The sequence below is a fragment of the Littorina saxatilis genome, linkage group LG11 (assembly GCF_037325665.1).
Source record: "Littorina saxatilis isolate snail1 linkage group LG11, US_GU_Lsax_2.0, whole genome shotgun sequence".
Classification (NCBI taxonomy): Eukaryota; Metazoa; Mollusca; class Gastropoda; order Littorinimorpha; family Littorinidae; genus Littorina; species Littorina saxatilis.
The window spans coordinates 20328121-20342764 of record NC_090255.1 but is presented as its reverse complement, the minus strand read 5'-3'; the positions used below and the strand labels follow the sequence as shown (position 1 = coordinate 20342764).

Sequence of the window (14644 nt, the reverse complement as noted above, 5' to 3'; positions counted from 1 at the left end):
AAGACTAAAGTGCACAGGGCAATGTACATCAGACATACATTCATCAAAATCACCAACGCTAAAACTATCAATAAGTGAAAATACACTTGGGGAGGCAATTACATAGTCAACTAGGCTAGCATTCTTACATGGTAACTTGCCTACTCCTTCATCAGCCCCCATCCTACCATTCACAATCAACAGACCTTGGCTTTTACAAAAATCAATCAGGGAATGACAAAGGTTATTTATTACTTTATCCATTGAACTTCTAATTTGTCTTATTCCATGCATTCTAATGATATCCATAGACCAAACATTATCAATCATTTCGTCCATCTCCTGGCAATCCTCCACAAAATCTTTTACTTTCCCGGTCCTGGCATTCAAATCCCCAACAATTAATATGTTATATATGCCCAAAAACAAAATAGTTTCCTCTATTTCCTGAAAGGCGTTTAGTCTAGCATATGGCGAGCCTTCCAGTGTAATTTTTCATCAATCCTCTTTCTAAATAAAATGTGCTTAACAATCTGAATGCCATCTATATATGTATTCTTTTCTCAAATAGACTGCGACTCCGCCTGATTTACGCTTACATACATTTCTGCTTTTTCTAATCGACATCATCCAGTTTGGTTTCAGTTAAACAAATAACATCATTGCAAGAAAATACATCATCAAAGTTTCATTTTGGATAATAAACCACAGACATTTAAAGAAATAACTCTAAGGCCTGTAAACTTTCCGGGGTCGTTTCCAGTCTAAAATTCCTTTATCATAATATGAAGTGGTTACGTTGTTTACAAACGTTCCAGCCCTAGTGTCATTTTGTCCAGCCCTGTTGTTAATGTTTAGTCGGTGGTCGAAGTCTTAGTCACATGGAGGCTTGGGGATAGCAGCCAATCACTGGCCGGCTCAAAACTTTCATTCATCACAACACAATCTCTTTCAATCAATCAATCAATCAATATGAAGCTTATATAGCGCGTATGGTCGATCGTGTCGAAGGCCGCGGAAAGGTCCAGCAGCACAAGGGCAGAGACGAGACCGCTATCTGTTGCGTTCAGGAGGTCCGTGGTGATTCGCAGGAGCGCCGTCTCGGTGCTGTGGTGAGGGCGTTACGCTGACTGGTACACTGGCATCAGCGAGTTCCGAGACAGGTGGGCGCTCAACTGCTCCAGGATGATACGCTCCAGAAGCTTGGAGAGGAAGGGCAGGTTGGACTCATGACGGTAGTTCTTCAACTCGTTGACGTCAAGGCCGGGCTTCTTGATGAGTGGGCGGACAACGGCAGACTTGAAGCAGTCGGGAACGACGCCTGTGGCCAGGGAGATGTTGATGATATCTGTGATAGACGGCAGGAGCTTGTCCAGACACTTGGTGAAGAGGAAGCCTGGCAGGGGGTCTAGCTCGCAGGTCTTGATGGCCGTCTTGGTGATGAGTCGCTTGACGTGGTTTTGAGTGACAGGCTGAAAGCACGTGAGGGGGGAGCCGGAAAAGAAGGGGGAGGGTGGGGACGGGACGAAGGGCTGCTGATCGAGTGTTTTCCGAAGCTTGTCAATTTTGCCCTTGAAGAACTCCGAGAATAACTCCGGGATATCTTGTGGTGGGTGAGCAGTGGGTAAGGGGGCAGCGGGTGAGGAGCCATGCACGCTCCGCTCGCCGTCTCTCGATCTTGGCGGCTGTGATGTCCTCAGAGAACCAGGGAGCCGGCTGTCGCTCAGAGACTGCGCATAGGGATGGCGGGGCGTGTTTGTCGAGGAGCTGTTTGTCATTCACACACACCTTCACCGGGTCAGCCTTATTTGCATACAGAGGTAAACTAAGTCTATTCGGCGTTGCTGCTACAAATGATTGAAGAGGATATAGAAGAACACAACGCCCCAAGTTGCAAGCTTTCAATTTATTGCAGCAAATTGTTGACTGAAGCTGCAATCTTACACTTACAGCATCTACAAATCCAGTCGAGGTTTCTTCAATGGTGGCAAATGAAAATCTGGTGGAGGGTCTTTGACAGCAGATGGTGGAGAGTCAACAGCATCTGAACAGAGAAAACACAACTGCATTCTTTTACAGCAAAGTAGTAACCAGATGCAGCCAAACAGAGGGAGGTGGGGTGGTGGAGAGGGGGGGGGGGGGGGGGGGCGTTGTTATACTATAGGAAGAGGTGGCTGTTATTTCAATAGTTTATGAGTTGTTCTTTGCTACTGGTCACAAGTGGGGGTCAGCTCAGACGGACGCATTTTTTCAATACAGTCTAGGGGAGAAACTGGTCACAAAGCACCCAGTACATGCCAGAGAGATAGGAGAATCGGCACAATCAAAGAAAATAACAAAATCATTCAATAGATATGGAAATATTACGATTTACTGTGAAAATGCTAGCAAAAATGGCGTCCAAAAATGGGAACGCACACTTGGTGCGTCTTTGAAGACTTACCTCCCGTTCTGTGTTGTTGATAATAGTCGTGTTTGTGCTGTTTTTGTTGAAATAGTATCTAATAAAACTGTTGCAGTTCTTGAAATGTTGCAAATTATTGTTGTCTTTGTGAAATGCGAGAGTGTTCTGAGGCGTAATCTGCATACGGCTGATGTCCCACATAGGGTACCCCACTTCGATCAGCGTATCACTCCAAATGAGCTTCATAGCAGAAAAGCAGATACACTACCAAAACACTGCATAACAGATCTACAAGTCTGAGCCAGAATCATTGAAATTTACTTTCTGTATAAAATATTGCAATCAAATTTGTTCACGCCGTCCCACAAATAACGCAGGTTACCCTCGCCTTCGATTCAAAGTAACTCCAATCTGACTGAATTACCATCGAAACGCAGATGACGAACTGATTCACCACACATTTGTGGTATTTTACACACAAATTTCAACTGTGTTGTTTCGCGATAAACAGCCATAAACAAACAAATGTGGCGCCGTCACGTCGCCTCGGAAGGAATAACGCAGGTGACCAAGACTTGTTTCCGATACCTGTCTGATTAAAATCATCGTTTTTTTCACAAATGACGGCTCTTTGGCAGATCTGGTGAGTTGGAAACTGTCTATGAATGTTTCATTTAATGTCAAATGCGTACATTCTTGTCGATATTGTTACCTTTGGGCTCATAAATTAAGTCAATCGTCGTGTTGTCCGAAAGTGACTTTTGTCAGCATAGAACTTACTGTGCTTTGATCATTGACTGAGAAGAATCTTCCGATGACACTATAGTCCAGGCATCTTAGCCACTTTAGTGAAGGGAACGTTGAAGTGACAATGACTAGGTTTAAAATGTCCCTTATCAGAAAGTTCAACCTCAGTCCTTTGATGTTTATTAAACACATTTTCAAATCAAGTTGGCGCTTCATATGGAAAAGTGGCTTTGAAATTGACCCTAATCCTTCTTTGGGCTCTGTAAATGTCGTTTGGGGCTATGGTTGTAAAACGGTATCTACTGGTCACCCCAATGTATAAACTGAAAACTCTTCCTGCACCAGAACACGCAGAAAGGATTGTATCTGCCTGATGTCTGATGCTTTTCAAAATCCCCAACCACTAACACCTTCAAAACGGACATTAACTGACACTGTTGTTTTTCCCTATATAATCCTTACTATTTTTCCGAGACGTCATCGTGTTGTGTATTTAGCTTGCCACAACTTCATACATGGTCCTAAAAGTTAAAGTTGAAGAAAATACTAAAGATAAATGAACAAGCTGACGCAGTGTCATTCGCACCGTGAATCCCCCCATGGGAACATACTAAAGTCTGGTTCCAAATAGGCTCAATTTCCTTCTATTTCTTTGTATTTCTGCCTCGTAGGGGTAGGGGTGTTCAAACCAAAGGCACCTTTAAACCAAAATTCAAATCACACATCTTACAATACTAAGACACTCAGCAGTGAAAGGGTGTCTGCTGGTAAAAAATTCCAAACAATCCTAAAAGTACTTCACTACTAAACGTGCTTTTAAAAAGAGCCGTTATTTTTCCCTCTATAATCAGTATTGTGTTTTCTGCGAACATGTAGTCTATTTAGATGGTTGTCATGTGCACATGAGTTGCTAAAGCGTTTTCAGTTGGGCATATGTCAAAAAGCAAAGAATTAGCCCTTTGAAAACCATCAGAACTGTCACACAAAAATAACATTTACCTATCTCACCAACTGACCAAACATAGGGCTTTTCCTTATGTATTATGTATTGTCGTGTTTTTTGTAGCATACTTGTGAAAACAGCCACCACTGTTGTAAATGATACTTTAAAGAGCATTATTTCATTTTTACAGTTGAAGGACAACCTGGACTGCCGTATATTACAGCTGTTTTACAATCAGCCAAAATTTTCTTAACAAACGTATGTTAAGAACAACTCCCATAGTGAAATTGAAGGAAAACAAAGTGAAAATCCGCCTGCCATAGAGGAGCTAAAGAATCAACAATAAACGACTGCATGGATAGCTTGATGCACGAATGCATTGCGGACATGTTTGTCTCCAACCAAGAGAAAGTTCCAAAAAATCCCTTTTGTGCTTCTTATTATACAGTGACGTCAAAGACAGCCTTTTCTGCTGTTCATACATTCAGGGGTTATGGTTACACTAAACGACGTAGTTGTAGCCATACTGCCATCCAGATTTATTTTTTCCTTGCGAGCAGTCACAGGGTGTTTGTGCTGTCTGCCAACCGTCAGACGACCCCGCCCAAGTCTGTTAAGGGACCGTTTGACCGTTATAGAACGCGTCTTTTTGATTTTTTGGCACACAAAGTTGACTCTGAAATAAATTTCCGCCGAACCTGGGATCGAACTCACGCTGACAGCGGCCAACTGAATACAAATCCAGCGCGCTACCAACTGAGCTATATCCCTGCCCCGCTTCGAGTGTATCTCCCCGTTAACCGCATTTGAAAACGTCTTTTAACAAGACCATGTTGCGACAGCCCAGACGGGGAGGATCCTCGATAGCTCACAGGGTATATAATGTTTTCCGCCGTTTTTTGAAGAATCCTTTCAAATTTACTATTCCAAAAGTACCTTATGACACGACTCGAGTGGCAAAGAACATTCTCTGCAATTCCTGTCTCAGTCCGTGCAGCCGTTTCGGGTCCTATCGTCATCATACAAACATACACACAGACACACAAGAACCAGCTTTAAAAGTTAGATTATGTAGGAACCATGTGAACCAGTGATTTTTTCTTATGTACAACAGATACTACAGTATTTCTGCTTTATGAAAAGCAATATTTCAAAAACAAAACTAGAGATTTGAATTTTGACCACTTTTCCCCCTTTCTGTCACCAGTACTGAAGAACAACTCTTATGCTATATGCATTATGTCATGACTTGTCATTTTTTGGCTGAGAAAAGAAAAAAAGACTATTCCACAAACATTTTGGAAAAAGACCAAATATTATTAAATTCCCGATCCTCTTTCAGGGTCTTCAACAGGCAATAATAATAATAATAACGGGCATTTATATAGCGCCTTACCAGAAGTTCAAAGCGCGGATGCCGTGTGAGATGGAATTTTTTACACAATATATCACGCATTCACATCGGCCAGTAAATCTCGAGTCATTTCGGCGAGTATTCACTTTTCACGGCCTATTATTCCAAGTCACACGGGTATTTGGTGGACATTTTTTATTTTTTATCTATGTCTATACAATTTTTGCCAGGAAAGACCCTTTTGTCAATCGTGGGATCTTTAACGTGCACACCCCAATGTAGTGTAATACACATATAATATAAATAACCAGAAGAAAATAGCAATATAAAGATGCAGAATCACTGCTTGATTTTGGCATGCTCTTTTACACTGCATGGGAATTGTGGAATATAATCTAAGTTAAAAGGTTACATGTATATTATATATACTCACTCATAATATATAACTGTTTCTGCCTCACTTTCAGGCTCCTCGTCTGTACTGGAAACCAGGCTCTGAACATAATTATAACCACATGATTTAGACTGTTTGCCCTGAAATGAAGCTGTGTCATTGCTATGCATGATCATTAATTTTACAACCTGTTGGAATCAGCTACAATTCCCTGGGTAACTAAATTAAAATAAAGTAGCTTGAAATGTTATCTTGACTTGGGATTACACTCAGCCATCTTCTTCTTTCATCATAGCTGTCTTCCTTCATCAAGTTAAAAATTCTGACATAAATAAAAGTTCACCAATATGGCACTTGAACTTCACTCGTATTTCATTCGTAGCTTTTAAATGTTCTTATAACTTAGTTCATACTTCAGCAAGTGACTCCACAAGCGAGGGTGGAATTCTGTCCGACCAGGAGGACTGGGAGGAGTCAGTATCGGTATCGCTGGAGTAAGCGGACATGTCAAACACCTTAACCGTTAAGTTAACGGGACACGGACAGAATATGATCTGCAATATTAACAAAAATACATGTGACTGCAATGTACCTCAGCTATTGAAGTATTTTCAAACGATCTAACCATCCGACATTCGAGTGATTTCATTGTGATTGTTGAAAATATAAATCAGAACTGGGGTCGGGGACAAGTGAAGTCACGACACTCGACAGTCAACACAAGTTTCGGGTTGTTTCAATTTTGCGGATGAATCCTTCAACTTCAAGGCTTCATAAATGCTTACAAACATTCCTTTAAAACATTCTGTTTTTTTAAATTCAATGATTTCAAATGTATGTATATGTAGGCAAAGACATTACTTACTTGTTCAGAAGACGAAAACTGCTTCGTAACTAAGAACGCCGTCAACGGACGTCATTCCAAGAAATCAAAATGGCGGTAAACACCGGCAGAGTTGCCCGCCCTTGGATCGCAAATGTCCGTAGGGAGAGGTCTTTCCCAGCTGTTTTTCAGTATGTTCTGCTAAATGTTTTGGCTGGATTTATCTCTTATCTTACAGAAAATATGTCGAAGTATTTAAAAAAAACAGTCATTAAGGGCTGCGCGCTCTGTAAATAGCCTTAAAACTATTATTCACTTTTTATTTACGTTTTTCACTATCAAATTACTTTCGTTTTGGCTCGAAAATTTGGTGCTACCCCGGCGGAAGCTCTTAACTATACATAATCATGTTCCTGCATCACATCCGAGCCATCAGAAAAGAGAAAATCCAGCCGGAACGACGGTACTAAAAGCAGGCAATTTGGGTACAACATTGGAGATAATACGGAACTATTCAGGAAAAGATAACTCGTGAGGTTGGTTCACGCTACCTATAGTTGTGTTCATCATGTTCTTACACCGTTGAATAGAAGTTACTGGGAAATTATTGTTGTTGGATTGATTGTTGATGTTGAGTCTATGAATCGTAGAGAGAATGGATCGTATGAGGGTGTCATAACCCTGCAAGTCAGTTTGTGATGTCACGGATGAGAGAAACTGTTGAAAAAGCCGTGAGTGCATAAAATTAGACAAAATCTTACTTTCCAGGTGTGTTACCTGTGGGTTATTTCCTATTCCTACTCCGTCTCCGGTTTCCAGTTCGGAGACCAGTTACATTTTGTATTCGAGAGATACCAGTGATCCTGATCGTCGATTTCTTCTATCAGCACCGACGGGGAAACCAGTGATCCTGATCGTCGATTTCTTCTATCAGCACCGACGGGGAAACCAGCGGCATTCAGCTAAGTTTGACTTTCAAGTGTATACAAAAAGGAACTCAAACCATTTCGGAACTCTAACAGCACGTCCACAAATAAAAATCCGATCGCGATCGTAAAAAAAAACAAAAGGAAAGATAAATAAAAAAAACTTACGATGCATTCTATCTAAGATTCATTTGTTTTCTTTGTGGAAGAAAAAAATATGAGAGAGACAGAGAGAGATGGCGAAAGAGAGAGAGACTTAGACTTAGACTTAGAACATTTTATTCACATAAAGGGTAGACATTTTAGGCCATAGGCTTAATCTTACAATGTGCCCTTTACATTCACACAAACACATATTCACGCGTGCGCCCGACTAGAATCATAGAAACATCAAACATACAGTAGTAATAAATGAGAAAAGTAGTAGAAAGAGAGAGAGAGAGAGGGGGGGGGGTATGGGGCATGCAACAGGCCTAGGGAAAGCTGGAGATTCAAGTGGAGAATTATCAACTGTTATGTGGTCTATACAACGGTCAAATAAATGAATAATTAAGCAGAGAGATCGTTTTTAACAGAAATACCAAAGTGTGCCTGAAACAATAAACACACACACACACACACACACACACACACACACATCGAATTCTGTTCTTCAACAAATCTGTTTATTAGGCCATAACCTTGTACCCAAGAATGTAACAATGAAATAAAAACAACAACAACAAGAGGCGAAGCCTTCAAGGCTCACGTAAGAAATAGACAAACAGTAACACAAACTCAATCACTCCGTCACACATACACACCCACACACACAGATCTAGATCTAGATCTGTCTGTCTGCATGTAGTAGTCCAGGCATCTTAGCCACTTTAGTGAAGGGAACGTTGAAGTGACAATGACTAGGTTTAAAATGTCCCTTATCAGAAAGTTCAACCTCAGTCCTTTGATGTTTATTAAACACATTTTCATATAAAGTTGGCGCTTCATACGGAAAAATGGCTTTGAAATTGACCCAAATCCTTCTTTGGGCTCTGTAAATGTCGTTTGGGGGTATGGTTGTAAAATGGTATCTACTGGCAAAGAAACTACAATGGGAAGAAGGATAACTTCCTCATTGGGCATGCTTAGAAATGAGAATGGCTAAATATGAGTTATTCCCCTTTGCTGCATGCTGACCAGACTGTCTCCTGCTTTGTTATGACTAGTACAGTCGATCTTTCTCATGTTGTGACTTGCTTTATTTTCACATTTTCGGTATTTAAAACAGCAAACACACACACACACACACACACACACACACACACACACACACACACACACACACACACACACACACACACACACATACACTGAAGAAGTTTCCATTCTGATTCGGTTATTTTATTTGGTGCTATATGTTTGCTTCACATTGTTTCTTTTTTTTTACATTGCTTGAGGTATCCCCATTCGCTAAACACATCCATAATGCATGCATGGCTCATTCGAAAGAGGGCAACTGAACAACTGATGCCCAATAGCAATAAATACTGAACAACTGAACAATAAATAGCAATAAAATGATGACAGTGCCAAGTTTTTAAGTACAAAGTGAAATCATGTGACTGGACAAAGGCACAATTACAAAATACAAATAAAAAAATCGTGGCCCATTTTAAATTAAGTTCTCAGCTCATGGGGAAGCATAAGATGACCCTAGAAACCGAAATTAGGAGACCTCCCGCCCCCAGGGCAGACTACAAAAAAAAAAAGGGGGGGGGGTAATTTGTGAAAAAGTATAAAAGGAATCAAAAACTGTATACATGTATTTAGTTAATACCCCAAAAAGTTGTATAGTATATACAATGTCAGACCCTAAAGAAAGTTTGTTAGTCATTGCTTAGGCAAAACAAAGCAAAATAGTCTGTTTACGGTATCCCGACCAACCCTATTATTTTTTCCCCGCCAACCCTAGACCTTTTTTTTGGCATTTGGAGAAAAAGAAAAAGAAAAAAAAATCAATTTTGTTCCTGTTTTTTTGCAAAATAATTTAAAAAGATGGTTATAAAAAAAAAATTAAGAAAAGCCGACCTACCGACCCTCTTTTTGTGTGCCTATGTTACTGTAAACAGACCAAAAGGTACATCAAAAACAACACACCAGGGATGCTACTCTCCCCTTAAAAATAGCCATGGGTCATAGGTGTGACGTTTGAATCTTTTAGCTAAATAAAACCATAGGCAATTGATCGGAAATATCAGGAAAAATCTAACAAGTTTATTATTTGTTTGCTTGGACCAATCCTCTTGCCGAAGTGTTTTACAGTAAAAATTGATTTTACGTCAAAAGTATCACAGGAATATCGAATGTTGAGGTAAGGCTGGGATAGCCAAGTTCAAGAATAACGGAAGGTGACTGTTGAATCTTTTTGAAAATGTATAAAAATATAGATGGTAGGCAATTCAAAATTAAAAAAAGGACTCTCGGAGCATGGACTTTTGAGTCAAAAATTAAAGAAGGCTCTATGAGCCGAAGTACATGTTTTGTCTCTTTTTTTTTATTTTGAATTCCCTACGATCTATATTTTGATACAATTTTGGACCCTCTTTGTACGGAGAGAGTTGGCAATTGTTAATCACATTCTCTCATCTCATCGACTCTCCTTCGGCTCCTTGGTAACATGCGTTCCGTCTCTGCCAGGAATGGACACAGCAGCAGATAACCGGTAAATATGTAACAGGCATAAATGGCAAAATAGCTCGCCTCGCCTGATAATATATGAGACAACTGTTCTATTACAAAGTCTTTCTTGGGAGGCTTGGCTAATTTACTCGCTCGTTTTACACGGGGTTCCATCGTTTTCTTTTCTAATCGGAAAACCTTGCTCCTCAGTTTGTTGACCTTCTGCCGAAGTTCCGCTTCACGAGGGGATGGGGAGGATGACGACTTTGATGCTTTACATCCTATGTCCTCCAGGATCGCCTGAATGTCATCTAAAAAAGAAAACACACACACAAAACACACATAAAATAACATAACCATAACAAGTTACAACCTGGAAGAAATTAAAACATGTGTAATTCAATCACAAAATGAAAATAAACAATAGCGTAGGAAGGCAGGCCAGAAATGAAGTGTATTAGCAACTATGGATTCGATGTGGAACAATGATGGAATTGACCTTGTTTGGTACTGAATGGGTGAGGCCATTAGAACTGTACCCACGGAATACGCGCTATATAAGCTTTATATTGATTGATTGATTGATTGATTAGGACAACAGTACCAGGTAAACTCCTCACACACCATGCCTCTTTCTTTCTTTCTTTATTTGGTGTTTAACGTCGTTTTCAACCACGAAGCTTATATCGCGACGGGGAAAGGGGGGGGGGGGGGGGGGAGATGGGAATAGAGCCACTTAATTGTTTCTTGTCAAACCATGCCTCTAACAGGATATGTTTCCCATCTTTACGTGTGGGAACTACAGGTACAATTTCATCCATCCATGCATCCGCCCTATACAGCTTCTTCTTCTTCTGCGTTCGTGGGCTGAAACTCCCACGTGCACTCATTTATTTGCACAAGTGGAATTTTATGTGTATGACCGTTTTTACCCCGCCATTTAGGCAGCCATACGCCGCTTTCGGAGGAAGCATGCGGGGTATTTTTGTGTTTCTAAAACCCACCGAACTCTGACATGGATTACAGGATCTTTTTCGTGCGTATTTGGTCTTGTGCTTGCGTGTACACATGAAGGGGGATAAGTCACTAGCAGGTCTGCACATAAGTTGACCTGGGAGATCGGAAACATCTCCACACTTAACCCACCAGGCGGCCGCGACCGGGATTCGAACCCTCGACCTTCCGAGTTAATAGACCGACGTCTTACCACCCCGCCCCAGCGCCCGTCACCCTATACAGCGATTATCAACTATGTAATGGATGGGTTTAAACATTTTTTGATGTCAGGGTGTTCTTCATGGTTAAAAATCTCTTACCTGGTTGAACAATTTGTGTATCAGGCGACAGGTCGGTGCTGGCTTCATTTGTAGCTACCCTTTGCGATGGTGGCTTCCTCCCACTAGCAACCTGCAAATTGCACAGCTCTTTAACTGACAAACTCACAACCAACACCCAGTCACAATGAAACATTTCTCCCAATTTCATGGCATTGGTCTTAGGCCACACACAAAAAGTGTATGTTTCTGGTAAGGCAAAACAAAAAATAATCTGTTTACGGTATCCGGACCGACCCTATTTTTTTCCCACCGGCCCTAGACTTTTTGGGGGCATTAAAAAATAAAATTAAAATATTCAGATGGCTAAAATACAAAACTAAAAAGCCGACCTACCGACGCTATTTTTGGGGGGCCTATGTTACCTTAAACAGACTTTTTTGTGACCTGACATGACTAAAGGTGGAGATTTTTTTTCTAACCTTTTTTTTTAAAACCATCTTTTAAACTATTTTGTTGAAAAACAGGAAAACAATTGATTTTCGAATACCCCTTTTATTTTTGAAAATGCAAAAAAAAAAAAATGTCTAGGGTCGTCGGGAAAACATAGGTAGGGTCAGGTGACCAGAAACATACAACTTTTTTGTTGTTGACGCCGACCCTATACCTTTTTTGCCATTTGGGGCTGTTTTTTTTGCAAAATAAGTTCATCATATCATCATAATCAGGACGTCGATCCAAAATAAGTAACTTTTTTTTGTTGGCCTTATCATTTTTTTGCGCTAAATGCAAACAGGCATTATTTGATGGGAACAATGCTGTTGTTTTCAATTCTTACATCAGCCTCAAACTTGTCATTACTCAACCTGCATTTAATAGTGTGCTTCTTTGGTTTGCAAAAACCTAAAACCAATAAATAAATAACCTTCGGTGGTGGATTGGGCACTGCAAACAATGTCGGGACAGCATTCCACACAAGTGATCCTCTCTGCAGGATTGTTTTACTGGTTGGCCTCAAAGTGATCAGTACAAAGCTTGAGACCTTGAACAGCAGCTGGCTGCAGCTTTTCAAAGTCCTCTCGCCTTGTGAATTGCATCCATATTCTGCACCTAGTTTGACAATAAAAACAACAATGTTATTGTTAAACTAAGCAAAAAGGAAAGACAAAGAAAGCTAAATCAGATCTTCAGTCTAAATCTAACGCTCTGCCTGAACGCAAAACGGATGAGTGATGTACCTTTGTACTGTAGTTTTCCCGTAAGCAAGGTTTGATAAAGGTTTCGGCAAATATGCCCACGGGTTTGTCATCAAGTGTAAACTGTTGTTTTGTACTGACTGCTGACTCACACTCACAGTCGTAAGTACTCGCTGACGCTGTAGTCTACTGAGTGAGTTGACTCGAGCCATTGCATTCTCATTCTGAAGAAGGTAAACCTGATGAAATAATCACTGCACAACCCACCTTTTTTCTTCTGTAGGGAACTTGTGGAAAGTTTTCCCGAAGCAGCTCTGTTTGTAACGGGCGTTCTTGCAACAAAAAGCCGAGCACAATTATTTACCACCACCTCGCACACGATCGGTACCTACGCGATCCGCCATTTTGTTTTCGCCGCCAGCATGTGACTAGGGACGATAACCCACAAACACTTTTTCGCATTTTCTTCGCAAGTTCCACGTCTTCCTTTTGTACAGTGTTTGCTACTGGTCACCCCAATGTATAAACTGAAAACTCTTTCTGCACCAGAACACGCAGAAAGGATTGTATCTGCCTGATGTCTGATGCTTTTCAAAATCCCCAACCACTAACACCTTCAAAACGGACTTTAACTGACACTGTTGTTTTTCCCTATATAATCCTTACTATTTTTCCGAGACGTCGTCGTGTTGTGTATTTAGCTTGCCACAACCTCATACATGGTCCTAAAAGTTAAAGTTGAAGAAAATACTAAAGATAAATGAAAAAGCTGACGCAGTGTCATTCGCACCGTGAATCCCCCCATGGGAACATACTAAAGTCTGGTTCCAAATAGGCTCAATTTCCTTCTATTTCTTTGTATTTCTGCCTCGTAGGGGTAGGGGTGTTCAAACCAAAGGCACCTTTAAACCAAAATTCAAATCACACATCTTACAATACTAAGACACTCAGCAGTAAAAGGGTGTCTGCTGGTAAAAAATTCCAAACAATCCTAAAAGTACTTCACTACTAAAAGTGCTTTTAAAAAGAGCCGTTATTTTTCCCTCTATATTCAGTATTGTGTTTTCTGCGAACATGTAGTCTATTTAGATGGTTGTCGTGTGCACTTGAGTTGCTAAAGCGTTTTCAGTTGGGCATATGTCGAAAAGCAAAGAATTAGCCCTTTGAAAACCATCAGAACTGTCACACAAAAATAACATTTACCTATCTCACCAACTGACCAAACATAGGGCTTTTCCTTGGCCCGTATGCTTATGGGAGAAGTTCGCGACAACTCCCGAAGTTTTGAGTGACATCGGAAGTACTTGCCTCACTTTCGTATGCATGGGCCGGAAAAAGGGTTTACCTCGAAGCAAAGCGAGGAAGTAACTCAGGGTATTTTGCGACTACTTCTAAAGTTTTGAGTGACATCGGAAGTACATCCTCACTTTCGCATGCATGGGACGAAAAAAGAGTTTACTTTGGAAGCTAACGAGGAAGTAAATGAGGGTAAATGTACTACAGCCAGACCCAGTAGTAAACACGCTACTTCCACAGTTTCTCAGTGCAAAAAGGCAGGGCTTTTCTTCAGTTTTTCATGTCAAACCGAGCTGACGCTCCAAAAGAGAGAAAATAGAGGGAAAAGTCGTATCTTCTGCATGCATTTCGTGCAAATTTCCCTGAATACAAACCTGAGTTGCCAGCTTTGACTTTTGTTTGTTGATCTGGGTCATTGGCCACCACTCTTTCATTCCCGCTTATACGAGGGGGTTACTGTGTTTCTATGAAAATGGGCGTCGTTGTGTGCATGTGTGAGTGTGTGTGTGTGTGTGTGTGTGTGTGTTTGTGTGCATGCGTGCGTGTGTTTGTGTTCGTGTGCGTGTGTGTGTGTGTGTGTGTGTGTGTGTTCGAGTGTTTAAGTGTAAGTTTCTGCTATTTTTTTTGTCATTGCTTTATCTGTGTGTGTG

General features: G+C 40.8%; 2 long non-coding RNA genes across 2 annotated transcripts; both read right to left on the bottom strand.

Annotated features, from left to right (window-relative positions):
- Positions 1 to 1924: 1924 nt before the first annotated feature.
- LOC138980817 (uncharacterized) lies at positions 1925 to 6747 on the bottom strand. The gene is made up of 3 exons (XR_011460451.1): positions 6687 to 6747; positions 5861 to 5922; positions 1925 to 2023 (listed from the first exon to the last, which is right to left on the bottom strand). It is a non-coding gene; the product is annotated as an uncharacterized lncRNA (long non-coding RNA).
- Positions 6748 to 8934: 2187 nt separating this feature from the next.
- On the bottom strand, positions 8935 to 13209 carry LOC138979976 (uncharacterized). The gene is made up of 3 exons (XR_011460198.1): positions 12428 to 13209; positions 11545 to 11635; positions 8935 to 10539 (listed from the first exon to the last, which is right to left on the bottom strand). It is a non-coding gene; the product is annotated as an uncharacterized lncRNA (long non-coding RNA).
- Positions 13210 to 14644: the final 1435 nt, after the last annotated feature.